Below are 13095 nucleotides of genomic sequence, written 5' to 3'. Positions count from 1 at the left end.
GTATGGATCTACAGACCTGAGATATTCTTCTAAAAATCGTAGTTTGTGTTCTGCGGAAGAGAGAAAGTCATTAACCTCTGAAATGGCATGAGAGTGAGTAAATAATGTAATTTTTGGGTGAATTATCCCTTTAATACAGGAACACAAAGAGTATTTATTTGTAATTAATCACATACTTATTACAAAAAAGATCTGCTCTGTGCACATAAAAAACCTTTATGTCTGCAGTGAGGAACAATTGAATGATCATGTGAACTTTAGTTTAATCACTGGTCAGTTTTGAATGCTTTTATTTGATTGATTTATATACTGTATATATATATATATATATATATATATATATATATATATATATATATATATATATATATATATATATATATATATTGACAAATGCTTTTATATGTAGCTGTTTATGTGGTATCTGCATTTTGAGCCTGAACTTGAATTGTTCCTTGGGAAAAATTTACACATTTCATGATAAAATATGTATTTATCATTACAAACAAACACAGAACAGAAAGTTATTGATAAAATCTATTTTCTAAATGTGTGACAGAAAACTTCTGCTGTCACAAAATCTTCCACTAGAGGGAGGCAACATACTGTTAAGTGTGCTGATGTCAAACAGGAAAATAAACGAATCTTCTCATTTCAAGGTACCCCTATCAATGTTTGGGCGAGTAATAAGGATTTGAAACCAAAACCAATAGGCCAATTATTCATGCTGGCTACAACACCAGTATTGCCAATAGGCCTACTTAGAAGAGGTGGCTAGGAGAAAGCTGTGCCTTTTGTATGTGCACACACACCAGCAGTTACTGTAATGACCATAGACGTAGTTCCACATGGTTCAGTGTTTTTGAATCAGAAGTATGAGGAAGAGTTTCAGGTTGACACATGGGGCTTTAATCAGTTAACACAGAGAGCCACACAGCAATACCAGAGCACAGAGCCCTGTGCCAACACTGTTAAAGTAAGACAACATACTGTGCCAAGAAACAGACATCAGTGTTACGAAATGAGACAGATGGACAAGTCCTCTGTGCTTATAGACTTTAACTTTCCAGCACTTATTTTAATCTCTTCTCTTTTAGCAAGTACCAAGTCTGCTTGATATAATTTAGGATGATCAAGGCAAAATCGTATTATTATAAATTAATGTGTAAGTGCAAATTTGGTCTGTGTCGGAACACAACCAATTCAATTGCATTTCAGACCGAACATGGAACAGTGATTTTTCCCAATAATCCTGGCCCGTGACCCTACTAGAACAGAGCTGTGCCCCTTTTTTGGGTCACAATCCACCAGTTTAGAACCACTGCTCCATTAGACATCTGCAAATTCCTCTAAAGAGCCAGTTGCAGATTGGAGATTCACAACCACAGACAATGTTGTGTTTTGCATTGAGTATACATGCAGCTGCTTTACCATGGAATTGCATAAGCAGCACTGGTCTGGGCAGTGAATGATACCTTTGTGTGAGTGTGGTGTACGCTCATGAGCTGAGGATTGGGGAGGAACACTGTGTTGAGCGGCCTAAAGGGCAAGAGGTCATATTCACACACTGATTTAGGGGAAAGTTATGACTTTTAATGACACATTATTGGTGCTTGCTTAGGCAAGCATCACTTTTACCATTGTTCATACATAAGTTTAGGAATTGGGGAGCATGGGTATCTCAGAGAGTATTGATACTGACTAACACCCCTGGAGTCACGAGTTTGAATCCAGGGTGTACTGAGTGACTCCAGCCATGTCTCCTAATCAACCAAATTGGCCCAGATGCTTGGGAGGGTAGAGTCACATGAGAATTAGGAATTTGAAGAAATCCCAAACCCTAAGCATAAAACTTCAGTACTTAACACATGGCGAACTAGAGTACAGAACCATATCTAGAAATCTGAATAACATAGAAACTTGGAGTTTGACTATGGTTAAAGGACCATAAAGCAACAATCCAAAACACCCTAGCAACAGCATAGCAAGGAGTTAAAACACTCAGATCACGTTAAAGCTGAAGTATGTAATTTCTGCGACACACATGCCACCGAATGGAATTGCAAAAACAAAGTTTTCAAAACAGCTTTCTGAATATGCCCCACATCTGCCGTTGGTCAAACAAACAAATAGCCCCAACCGCAACCCCAACTAAAGCCATTGGTTGAGGAATGTTTTTAGAGTGGGTCTTAACAGGTAGCTCAGAACACATTTTTCACATGAATCTTATAGCGCCATGCAGTGTTTAAAGTTTTTGAATAAATTAACTTATGAATGGCTTACTTTTAGTTATAAAAAAAGACTATTCTGCCTCCACTTTCTGATTTTTAGTCATTTTAGTGTTGGAAAACCCCAGGAAAAACGTCTAGGTTACATATGTAACCTCCGTTCCCTGATGGAGGGAACGAGACGTTGTGTCAGAGAAGCGACACTAGGGGTCTCTCTTGAGCGCCGATATTCACCTCTGGACTATGAAAAAAGGCCAATGAGAGTTGGCAACCAGTATTTGCATGTCCCGCCCCCGGACATACGGGTATTTAAGCGACGCAAATACGGGAGTTCATTCAGGATTTTTCTGAGGAGCCAGGAATGGTCCGGCCACAACAGTGGCTCGGCTCAGCGACGTGGCAGGGGAGACACAACGTCTCGTTCCCTCCATCAGGGAACGGAGGTTACATACGTAACCTAGACGTTCCCCTTCTGTCGCTCTCTCCACGTTGTGTCAGAGAAGCGACACTAGGGGTCCACTTATAAAAGTGCCATGCACTGAGCCGTGTACGTGAACTGCTGATACAGGAGCGAGCAGGTATTCTTACGTGCAGGACGACCAACTGTATCAGGCTGCAGGTACCCTTCCCCAATGCCCCATTTAAGCCATCAGGATTCCTTATCGTTACCCTGGAGGGGAACAAGGTGCTGGCCGCCAACCTGGGAGCGGGCCAAGCCTGGCCGGGCCTCTTTTCTCTCTATGTTTCTCGCATAGAGCAACTAAGGCCGGGGCCCTTACACGCATTGAGGGAAGGGGGTCTTAGCCCTTATTCAGGGCGGAGAAGACCCTGCAGAAGCCATGCCTACCCGAGAGGGGAGGCAAGTTTAAGTGGCAAAACCATCAGAGGCCTGCTTAGGGCCTATGTGGAAAAGTCGGTGCGGTGGTGGATCCAGCCTCATAGAGGGGGGAACATACAGCACGGCAGCCGAGGCAGCCATGACTGCCTAAGGGAAACACAGGAGTCAGCTCGCCAGAGGGGACAGAACCGTGGTGTTACACACAGGGGGAGTCCGGAGGAGGCCTTAGCTGTGGAGCACCTATACCAGTACAGGGTACCTTGCAGGAACCCACAGTGACTTGGGTCAGCGAGTTCCTCCGCTGAACTGCGACCCACGAGGGCTAGGGAGGAATCGACCAGTGTCCCAAACCTGAGATCTCCTGGGAATGAAGGTGCACTGTTTCCCCTGGTTAGGGGGAAGGGCGCTAGGTGCAAGCGATTCACCCAGTCAGATCGTGGGCGTGCCACCGAGTTCTACGGGCTCGGTACCTGAGAAAACACGGGACGATACTGACTCAACTCGGAGATTGTAGAATCTCGCAAAAGTGTTAGGTGTTGCCCAGCCCGCTGCTCTACAAATGTCTGCTAGGGCAGTGCCCCTAGCCAGTGCCCATGAGGGCGCTTAACACTCCTGGTGGAGTGAGCTCGGACCCGCAAGGGGGGCACGGCCTGGGTGTGATAAGCCAGGGAAATGGCGTCGACAACCCAGTGGGCGAGTCTCTGCTTGGAGACAGCATTCCCTTTCTGCTGTCCCCCAAAGCAGACGAAGAGCTGCTCAGAGCGTCTGGTGCTCTGTGTGCGGTCCAGATAAATACGTAAAGCACGTACTGGACACAGCAGTGAAGGGGCTGGGTCTGCCTCCTCCCGGGGCAGCGCTTGCAGGTTCACCACCTGATCCCTGAAGGGCGTGGTAGGAACCTTGGGCACATAGCCCGGTCGCGGTCTTAGGATCACGAAAGTATCTGCCGGACCGAACTCCAGGCAAGCGTCGCTAACAGAGAACGCATGCAGGTCCCGACCCTCTTGATGGAAGTGGCGCGATCAGCAGGGCAGTCTTGAGAGAGAGGCCCTGAGTCCAACTGAGTCAAGCGGCTCGAAGGGGGTCTCTGGAGGCCCGTGGGGCGACCGAGAGATCCCAGGAGGGGAACAGTTTAGGCCGGGAGGAGTTATCCTCCGGGCACCTTTTAGGAACCTGGCGATTAAGTCGAGTGCTTACCAAGAGACTTGCCGTCTACCGTGTGCGTGGTGGGCAGCGATGCGCGACATACACCTTGAGGGTGGAGGGGACAGCCTCCTCTCCAGCCTCTCCTGAAGAAACACGAGCACTGACCTAACTTGAGTCACTGCTGACTCCAAAGGAGGAGGCGGCCAGGCGAGCTGTGACATGTGGAGGGCGTGCTCCGCCTTGGCGGTTTATGTAGGCTACGACCGTGGTGCTGTCTGTCCTGACTAGGGCGTGTTTGTTCAGATTAGCGGGAGAAACTTCTGCAGGGCCAGAAAAACAGCCAGCAGCTCTAGGCAGTTGATGTGCCAGCGCAGCGAGCCTCGGTTCCACCGGCCTGCGGCTGCACGCCCGTTGCATATGGCGCCCCAACCCAATTTGAGGCGTCGGTTGTGACCAGAACGCGTCGGGACACCTGCTGCAAGGGTACTCCTGCCCTTAGGAAGCAGAGGTCTGTCCAGGGTTTGAAGGTTTGGCGGCAGGCAGAGGTAACTTTTATTTTGTGCGTGCCGTGGCGCCATGCTCGTCTCGGGACTCGAGTCGGAGCCAGTGCTGAAGTGGTCTCATATGCATCAACCCCAGCGGCGGCTGCCGCGGAGGATGCCATATGCCCCAGGAGCTGTTAGAAACGTTTTAAGCGGGACCATGAGCCTGGCTTGAAGGAAGCAAGGCATTTCAGCACTGACTGAGCACGCTCGTTGGAGAGACGTGCTGTCATTGGGACTGAGTCTAACTCCAGACCGAGAAAAGAGATGCTCTGGACGGGGAGAGCTTGCTCTTTTCCCAGTTGACCTGAAACCCCAAGCGGCTGAGGTGGCTGAGCACCTGGTCTCTGTGTGTGCATAGTAACTCTCGTGAGTGGGCCAGTATGAGCCAGTCGTCGAGGTAATTGAGTATGCGTATGCCGGCTTCTCGGTGCGGGGCAAGAGCTGCCTCTGCGACTTTCGTGAAGACGCGAGGGACAGAGACAGGCCGAAGGGAGGACTTTGTACTGATACGCCTGGCCGTCGAACGCGAACCTTAGGAAGGGGCGATGTCGAGGGCGAATTGAGGCGTGGAAGTACGCGTCCTTCAGGTCTACCGCTGCGAACCAATCTAGATGCCGGACGCCAGATAGAATTTGTTTCTGGGTGAGCATTTTGAGCGGGAGTTTGGACAAGGTCCGATTGAAAACTTCGCAGGTCCAAGATCGGTCGTAAGCCGCCGCCTTTCTTGGGTACAACAAGTAAGGGCTGTAGAAACCCTTCTTCGTTTCGGTTGGAGGGACAGGCTCTATCGCGTCCTTTAATAGAAGGGAGGCGATTTCTTCGCGCAGGGAGTGGGCATGTTGGCCGTGTACTGCGGAAAAATGTACGCCCACGAAGGGGCGGAGACCTGGCAAACTGAATTGCGTAACCGATTCGAATGGTCGGTGCAGCCAGCGTGGCGGGTTGGGCAGTGAAAGCCACGCCTCTAAACTCCGTGCTAGGGGCACCAAGGGGCGGGTTTTTGGGCGTACCGGTGGGGCTTCGCAGCGGTCGCGGAACAGGTAGCGTGGCGTCGGGAGGCAACGTGGCGTCCGAGGCTCTGGTGCTGAGAATAAACTCAAAGCACTTACCTTGCTCCGCGCACCCGGCGAGGCGGGTTAAGTGACTGAGGAGGAGGTCTGATGTTGGCGTCCTCTGGACTCGTCTGAACCGGCCGGCCAGGGAACAGTCGTGGCGCTGAAGGCGGGGACACCGCGTCCATGGAGCCGGGACTGTTGAGGCCTGAAAGCAGAGTGCCGTGAGAGCGGCATTTGCGAGCCATGTGCCCCAGAGACAAAGGAAATAGCTCTTTTATTGAGAATTTGGGTACCGCAGCCCGTGTTAGGGAGTGCGGCAAATGAAAAAACAAAGGATTCTCCTCCCGGCCCTCCACCGGGGGCGGAGCGGTCTTACCACCTCGGAGCTAACATCTTGGGCTCTGGGTGCGTTGTCTCAGGAGCGCCTGGGAGCCTTCCGGGTCCTCGAGGGGTCCGTGAGACAGGGGCGTGCGCTTCCCGCGGTTTGCTTTCGGCGCTGGGGCTGAGAGCTGGGCCCGGGTTGAGGCGGAGCAGGGGCTTGCCTTCTGGCAGCGGGAGGACGCCCTCGGCGAGCAGGCGGGGCATGGGCGTGGCGGCAGGCTTGCGGCGAGGCATGATGTGAGAGATGGCCTCCGTCTGCTTCTTCACCGTGGAGAACTGCTGGGCAAAGTCCTCGGCGGTGTCGCCGAAGAGGCCGAACTGGGAGACAGGGGCGTTGAGGAACCGAGTCTTGTCGGCTTCACGCATCTCGACCATGTTCAGCCACAGTTGGCGTTCCTGGACCACTAAGCGTGGCCATCGCCTGCCCGAGCGCTTGCGCTGTGACCTTCGTCGCTCTCAGGGCGAGGTCGGTCGCTGAGCGCAGTTCCTGCCGCGTGTCGGGATCAGGGCCACCCCGTGCATGTCGCGTAGTGCCTTGGCTTGGTGGACCTGCAGGAGAGCCATGGCATGCAGGGCGAAGCGGCGCGTCGGTGGCGCTGTAGGCCTTCAGCTGTCAGCGAGGAGGTTGCTCTACAGGTCGGGAAGGGAGTGCGGGCGACCTCGCCAGGTGGTAGGGGAACCGGGGCAAAGATGGATCGCAACCGCCCTATCCACCTGGGGAATCGCCTCGTACCCATGGCGCGCTCCGCCGTCGAGGGTGGCGAGGGCGGACGAGCCTGTGGCGATGTGGCGAGTGGAGAGGGGTGCTCTCCACGAAGGCGTCAGCTCGTCAAGCACTTCCGGGAAAAGCGGGACCGGGGGCGAGGCTGTGGCGGCCCAGACCCCAGGAACCAGTCGTCCAGCCGTGATGGTTGTGGGGAGGATGGAGGGTTCCAATCCAAGCCCACGCTGTTGGCTGCCCGGGAAAGCATGTCAGTCATCTGTGCGTCAGCCTCAGCCTGGGCGTGCAGGCACGAAAGCGGCAGCCCAGGGGAGTCCTCAGCATCAGATAACACGCCGTCCAATGCCGCGGCGAGCTCATCTGCTTCCATCGCAAGAGGGTCGGCAGACTGGCTGTGAGGCGAGTCACCACTGCCTCGAGCACGGACGGGAATCAACGAGCGTGTCGGGGTGTGGGTGGTCCGAGGGGGCGTACCCGACGGAGCTGCACCCGCTGCAGCCCCAAATAGCTACCATTGCCAGCCGCATCATCCTCAATCCCGTGGGAAGAAGGAGCGACACGGGGGGCGGCTGGAGTGGCTTGCTCACGGTTGTAAGCAAGCCGCGACGTTGTCATGGTCATGTTCTCACAGTGAGAACATGAACCCTCCACAAACGCAGCCTCGGTGTGATCGCTACCCAGACACGCGAGACAGCGCCTGTGGCCGTCGGAAGCGGAGAGCACTCTACCGCATCCAGAAACAACACAGGGGCGGAAGGGCATCTTTATAAAGACGCGTCCTTAAAAGGACGTTCAACGCCGCTGTGTTTTGCTCTTTTAGAGGAAATTACTCTTTTAAATAAAATCACTCTTTTAGGGAAAAAACTTGTGAGAGTTTTTAAATCTGCACTGTCGATGCGCCCAGGGGCAGGAATGCACAGCCATGCAAACAGGAGAAAGCCGCTGTTGTGCACCGTAGAATCCAACAGCATGCAGCAGAGGGATCACAGGAACTCGGTGTGTACACGCACCATCGGCTCCGAAGAAATTTTCTGAATGAACTCCCGTATTTGCGCCGCTTAAATACCCATATGTCCGGGGGCGGGACATGCAAATACTGGTTGCCAACTCTCATTGGCCTTTTTTCATAGTCCAGAGGTGAATATCGGCGCTCAAGAGAGACCCCTAGTGTCGCTTCACTGACACAACGTGGAGAGAGCGACAGAAGGGGAACACTTGGTGACAGAATCACTCTGGATTACATTTGACACGTGATATATTTACATTTACATTTATGCATTTGGCAGACGCTTTTATCCACGACATACAGTGCACTTATTACAGGGACAATCCCCCCCGGAGCAACCTGGAGTTAAGTGCCTTGCTCAAGGGCCCAACAGTGGCATCTTGCTGGGGCTTGAACCCCTGCCCTTCTGGTCAGTAACCCTGAGCCTCAACCACTGAGCTACCACTGCCCCTAATATGGTTGAGTACGGTCACTGATGAAAGCATTCTGATCAGAGTGTGACGTCTTGTCGGTTCTTCAGTAAAAGAGGCTCATTGGTCAATTGTCAAGACCACAAGTACTAACCCTGGCAACTGAACAATTTTTTTTATTATGTTTGTTGAACTTTCCCATTTGCTGGAGCCATTAACTAAGCAGGGAGTCCAGACAGTCAAGAATTGACCTGCTGGCAGACTCTAATTGGAGTGCCAACTCCTTCTGACCTCTTCATGATCGCATGTTAAGTCTACATGTTGTTTTCAAAAGTTCCAGTACCCTAGGATCAGCAACATTATGCCAACTCACTGACAGGTGAAATCTCCCAGCAGATCACATTTACCTTTCTTTGTGGCGTGACCAGATGTGTGCTGTGTCGGCAGCTTGGAGACCCAAGTTTGTATCCTACGTTGAAACCAGGAAGAAATCATTAATCAGCGATGAGTGCGATTCAGAGTTTGCATTTTTCACCCTAACATTACATTTTGACTCCACTGATGGTTATACTTAGGTTTGGGGGGAACAGTTCATAAAACATGCACTTGTTTTCACCGTATTACATCCTGTACAGTTGAAAACAACTCGCTTCACAACTCGCTTTTGGCATCTAAGGTCAAGAAACACTTTTAGCACAACAAACTATTAAATGCATTGAAATAGTTCACAAATTTGTTTGATTGAGTTGGTGTAATGTTTTGTTTTAGCACCTGGGAAACACTGACCTCAATGTAAATTTTCCACTGAATACCCCAAGAGACCATAGACTCCAGCACAATCCCAGGGAGGGATGATCAAGTGATAGTAGTGTACACAGCTGTCTGTGAAACAGGAGAACATTGAGTAGGTTTTGAAAATCGCTGATCGAGGGTTTAAGGTCTTATTGCAGTATAATCTGGGAATGACTCAGGGTTCATAAAATTCCAGTCAGCTGACAATATTAAAATATAATATAATTATTTTTAAACACAGGAGTCAGATCTCATAGCAGGCCACACACACAAGAGAATCTAGAGTCAGATTTGTCCCTGCCTTTGTAAGTTTAATTTCAACTGCCTAACCCTTGTAGTCAGCCTAACCTACCTAACACATACTACCTGACCTCCTGACCACCTAACACTTAATGCTATGGACATGAATGTTAACTAAATTCATATGACTTGTGATTTTTATCTGTTGGAAAATAATATATTGAGATTTAAATATGGGCTCTTTTGAGTTGGGTCATTAAGCCAATAAGCCATATAAAATATTAACAAATGCAAAAAAAAAGAAGAGATCTTAAAAAATGGCTCAAACTGTGCTCAGATTTGCCAAGATACCAAAGTCTGCAATCAAAAGTCAGATTTCAACTCAAACAATTGCATCATATTCTTCCAATACCAGGTATCTGAGGTATCCAGATTTCTTTTAAATATCTGTACTCTTACTCTATATCAACAATTGCATCATTTGTTTTATTTCTCCTGAGCAATATTAGGTGTCCAAGCAGAGTAACAACAGATGTAGTTTATTATGTTAACTATAGACATGTTCCACTAACGTTTCACGACCACAATGTATCCAAATGCCTTTTGTCTTTATTTTGGACAAAAAAATCTATAGTTTTTTCATTTAAAACCTGATACTTTGTTTCCGAATGAAGTGAAATTTACTTATGAGTCCAGAAATTTTTTGGGGCAGTTGTCTGGACTTGATCGGTTCTGTGCAATTCATGCATGAACAATTTTTGCTTTGCCTGTGTCAACATTATATAGCAAAGGTGATTACTGGGCAGAATAAATGGCAACATGTAGGAGTTATATTTGCAGTGTCATCTCCTTGGCCTGTTAGTCACACAGGAATGGATCTACTTCACTCCTCCTGCAAGTGGCCTGATGACTCAAGACTTATGTACTGCCACCAGCTACTGGATGTTCTGCTGAAGTGTGACAGTGTGACTGCCCTAATCCTTCCTTTCTTTAGTCTTTTTCCACCAAAGATTTTTCCACTCCCTTCGACCTCAGCACCATTCATCCATCCATATCATTCTCAGGCTGATTGCCTTCTCTCCAGCCTCCACCCCTCTCTGTAAATCAGCTGACTGGATTAATTCATGTTATTTGTAGAGGTCCAATCCCTGTATAATGGAATTATAACATGACACACTTTACCGTGACACAGCATGTCTGCCCAGGTGAACTGACAGTCCAGGGAGGGTGAGACATGATTTGGAGGAGGACAAAGGGCAGTGATAGATTATTCTAAGTGGACAGTGATTGGTCATTTATTAATATATTATAGGCTAAATATTAGCTCTGCATGCCATGAGGGTCACTGAAGTTTTTGTTAACACTTTACATTAATGTTTCCTTTGTTAAGGGATTATAAAGGGGTTCATTAATGGCTAATTATTCAATTACAAATGTATTTTAAATAATTGATAAGTGGTTATAACAACTTTCATGCAATACCAAACCATTTTACCTCAAATGTTATAAATGCTTAATAACACTTTACAACATTAGTAACCTGTTAAAATGTACCTTAATGTAAAGTGGACAAATGTAAAGCATTTATTAAGGAGTTGCCAACATTAAAAGCTTGTACATATAAGTTCAGTATGATCCAGTGATCTATTGATGATCTGTGTGAAGATGGAGGCCAAACACTATCTGGGCCTGAAGATTTCCTAGTCTTTTGCTTACGAAAGATCAGGCACACATTCTCCTCACAGATCATAAGTGCAGATTGAGTAGGGGGGACGAGGGGGTTCCAGGAGGTGTTGGTGTGTGTATGTGTGTGTGTGCGTGTGTGTGTGTGTGTTTGTGTGTGAAGTGAAGTGAAGATCAGAGCGGGGGAGGGGTGTGAGATGGGCTTTTCAAACCTGCAGTAAATATTCAGTTCATCACCCATTAGTTGACTTTCTACAGAGCGAGGGGGAGGTGTCTTGTACTTGCTGATGCTTTTTAGCCCTTCTCTCACAGATGCAGCATCGTTAGCTGAAAATAGTTTTTTCAGCTTTTCAGGGTAGCTTTGTTTAGCCACACTGACTTCCTTAGTCAGTGTGTTTCTGGCCTGGTTGTACAATATTTTATTCCCAGTTCTGTAAGCATCCTCTTTGGCATGGCAAATCTGTCTGAGTTTTCCTGTAAACCATGGTTTATCATTATTGAATGATAAAAATGTCCTAGTAGGGATGCACATATACTCACAGAAACTGATATATGATGTCACAGTATCTATGAGCTCGTACTGGTCTGTGGCTGCAGCATTAAAAACACTCCAATCAGTGCAGTCAAAGCAGGCTTGTAGTTCCAGCTCTGCTTCATTTGTTCAACTCTTTACAGTCCTTACTACAGGCTTAGCTAATTTTAGATCCTAAAGGGACAGTGATCAGAGAGTCCTAAAACTGCATGTGGGAGAGAGCTATATGCATTCTTTAGAGTGGTGTAGCAGTGATCCAGTATATTTCTGTCTCTGGTGGGGCATGTGATGTGCTGTTTGTATTTTGGCAGTTCACAGGTGAGGTTAGCTTTATTAAATCTCCCAGAATAATAATAGATGAGTCCAGGTGTTGTTGCTCCATGTCTGTGATGTGATCAGCCAGCTGTTGCAATGCTACATTCATGCATGCTTGTGGCGGGATGTACACACCAGACCCGGATTACCCAATGGGCATTATGGGCACGGGCCCAGGGGCCCATGCGCACTTGGGGCCCAAGCAAGGGAAAAATGTATTTATTTTTAAAAAAAATTGTTTTCATTTCCGAAAACGGAGCGTATATTTGCACTACGTGCTGGCCCGGTGCCTGTCTTTTTAGCAAAAAGACGCTCGACACAAAATAACTACTGTAGCGTAAGGCGTGAGGTGCATGATGGTAGCTTTTGACGCGTTCGGCCAGAGTTCGAATCCGCTTTTTGCCGAACTCGCTCTTCTCCCTTTTCCCAACACATGCAGGTACTTACTGCTGGTGGTGACACGTACGCGTGCATTTGAGCAACACTGGCAACAAAACTAGCACTAGTGTAATTGCTAAATAAGTTAATTGCCATTATGCAACGTTTTAGAAAAGTATGAATTAGCAGAATATCCAGTGTTATGAAAACAGTAGGTCAACATAACTACAATGCATTCTTTAATTCCCTGTCTTATTCTGCCCTCTGGCATATCGAAATTAATACAAACCTTAACATAAAGAGACGGACAGTGTTATTAACAGACAGTAAAAATCATACTAATAATACTATGTAAAAAAATCTGATGAGCCCAGAATATAAACTCAACGTGTTTAATTACACGTTATAAGCATTGCCGAATACACTCAAATGAGATCGACTCAGAAAAGACGTCAATAAATGCACGCGTCACCTGCTACATCCTCTTTGTTGCATGCGCAAATTATGATCACTAATACAAAATACAACATTTTATTCACAAAAATGTCTCTATTTGTAGAAATTGCTGCACATTCGTTGAATTCTGAATTTTGCACACATAAGTTGAAAGCAATTTGTTTGTAGATAGTAGGCACAGGCTATCCTAGAAGAACATATCTGATACTTTATAGAGAGCAAGCAGCATAAGTCTCCTCAAAAACTGTTGCAGGTGCTCTTGAAACATGGTCTGCAATCAACTTTCCCCAATGTGTTTGTAGACCTACATATTTTTTTTGACACTGCCGGTTACAAATTCTGAAGGAGAAAGATCTTTTTCAAAAATGG

Source organism: Xyrauchen texanus, chromosome 26 (genome assembly GCF_025860055.1).
Source record: "Xyrauchen texanus isolate HMW12.3.18 chromosome 26, RBS_HiC_50CHRs, whole genome shotgun sequence".
NCBI classification, from domain to species: Eukaryota; Metazoa; Chordata; class Actinopteri; order Cypriniformes; family Catostomidae; genus Xyrauchen; species Xyrauchen texanus.
This window is presented reverse-complemented; position numbering follows the sequence as displayed.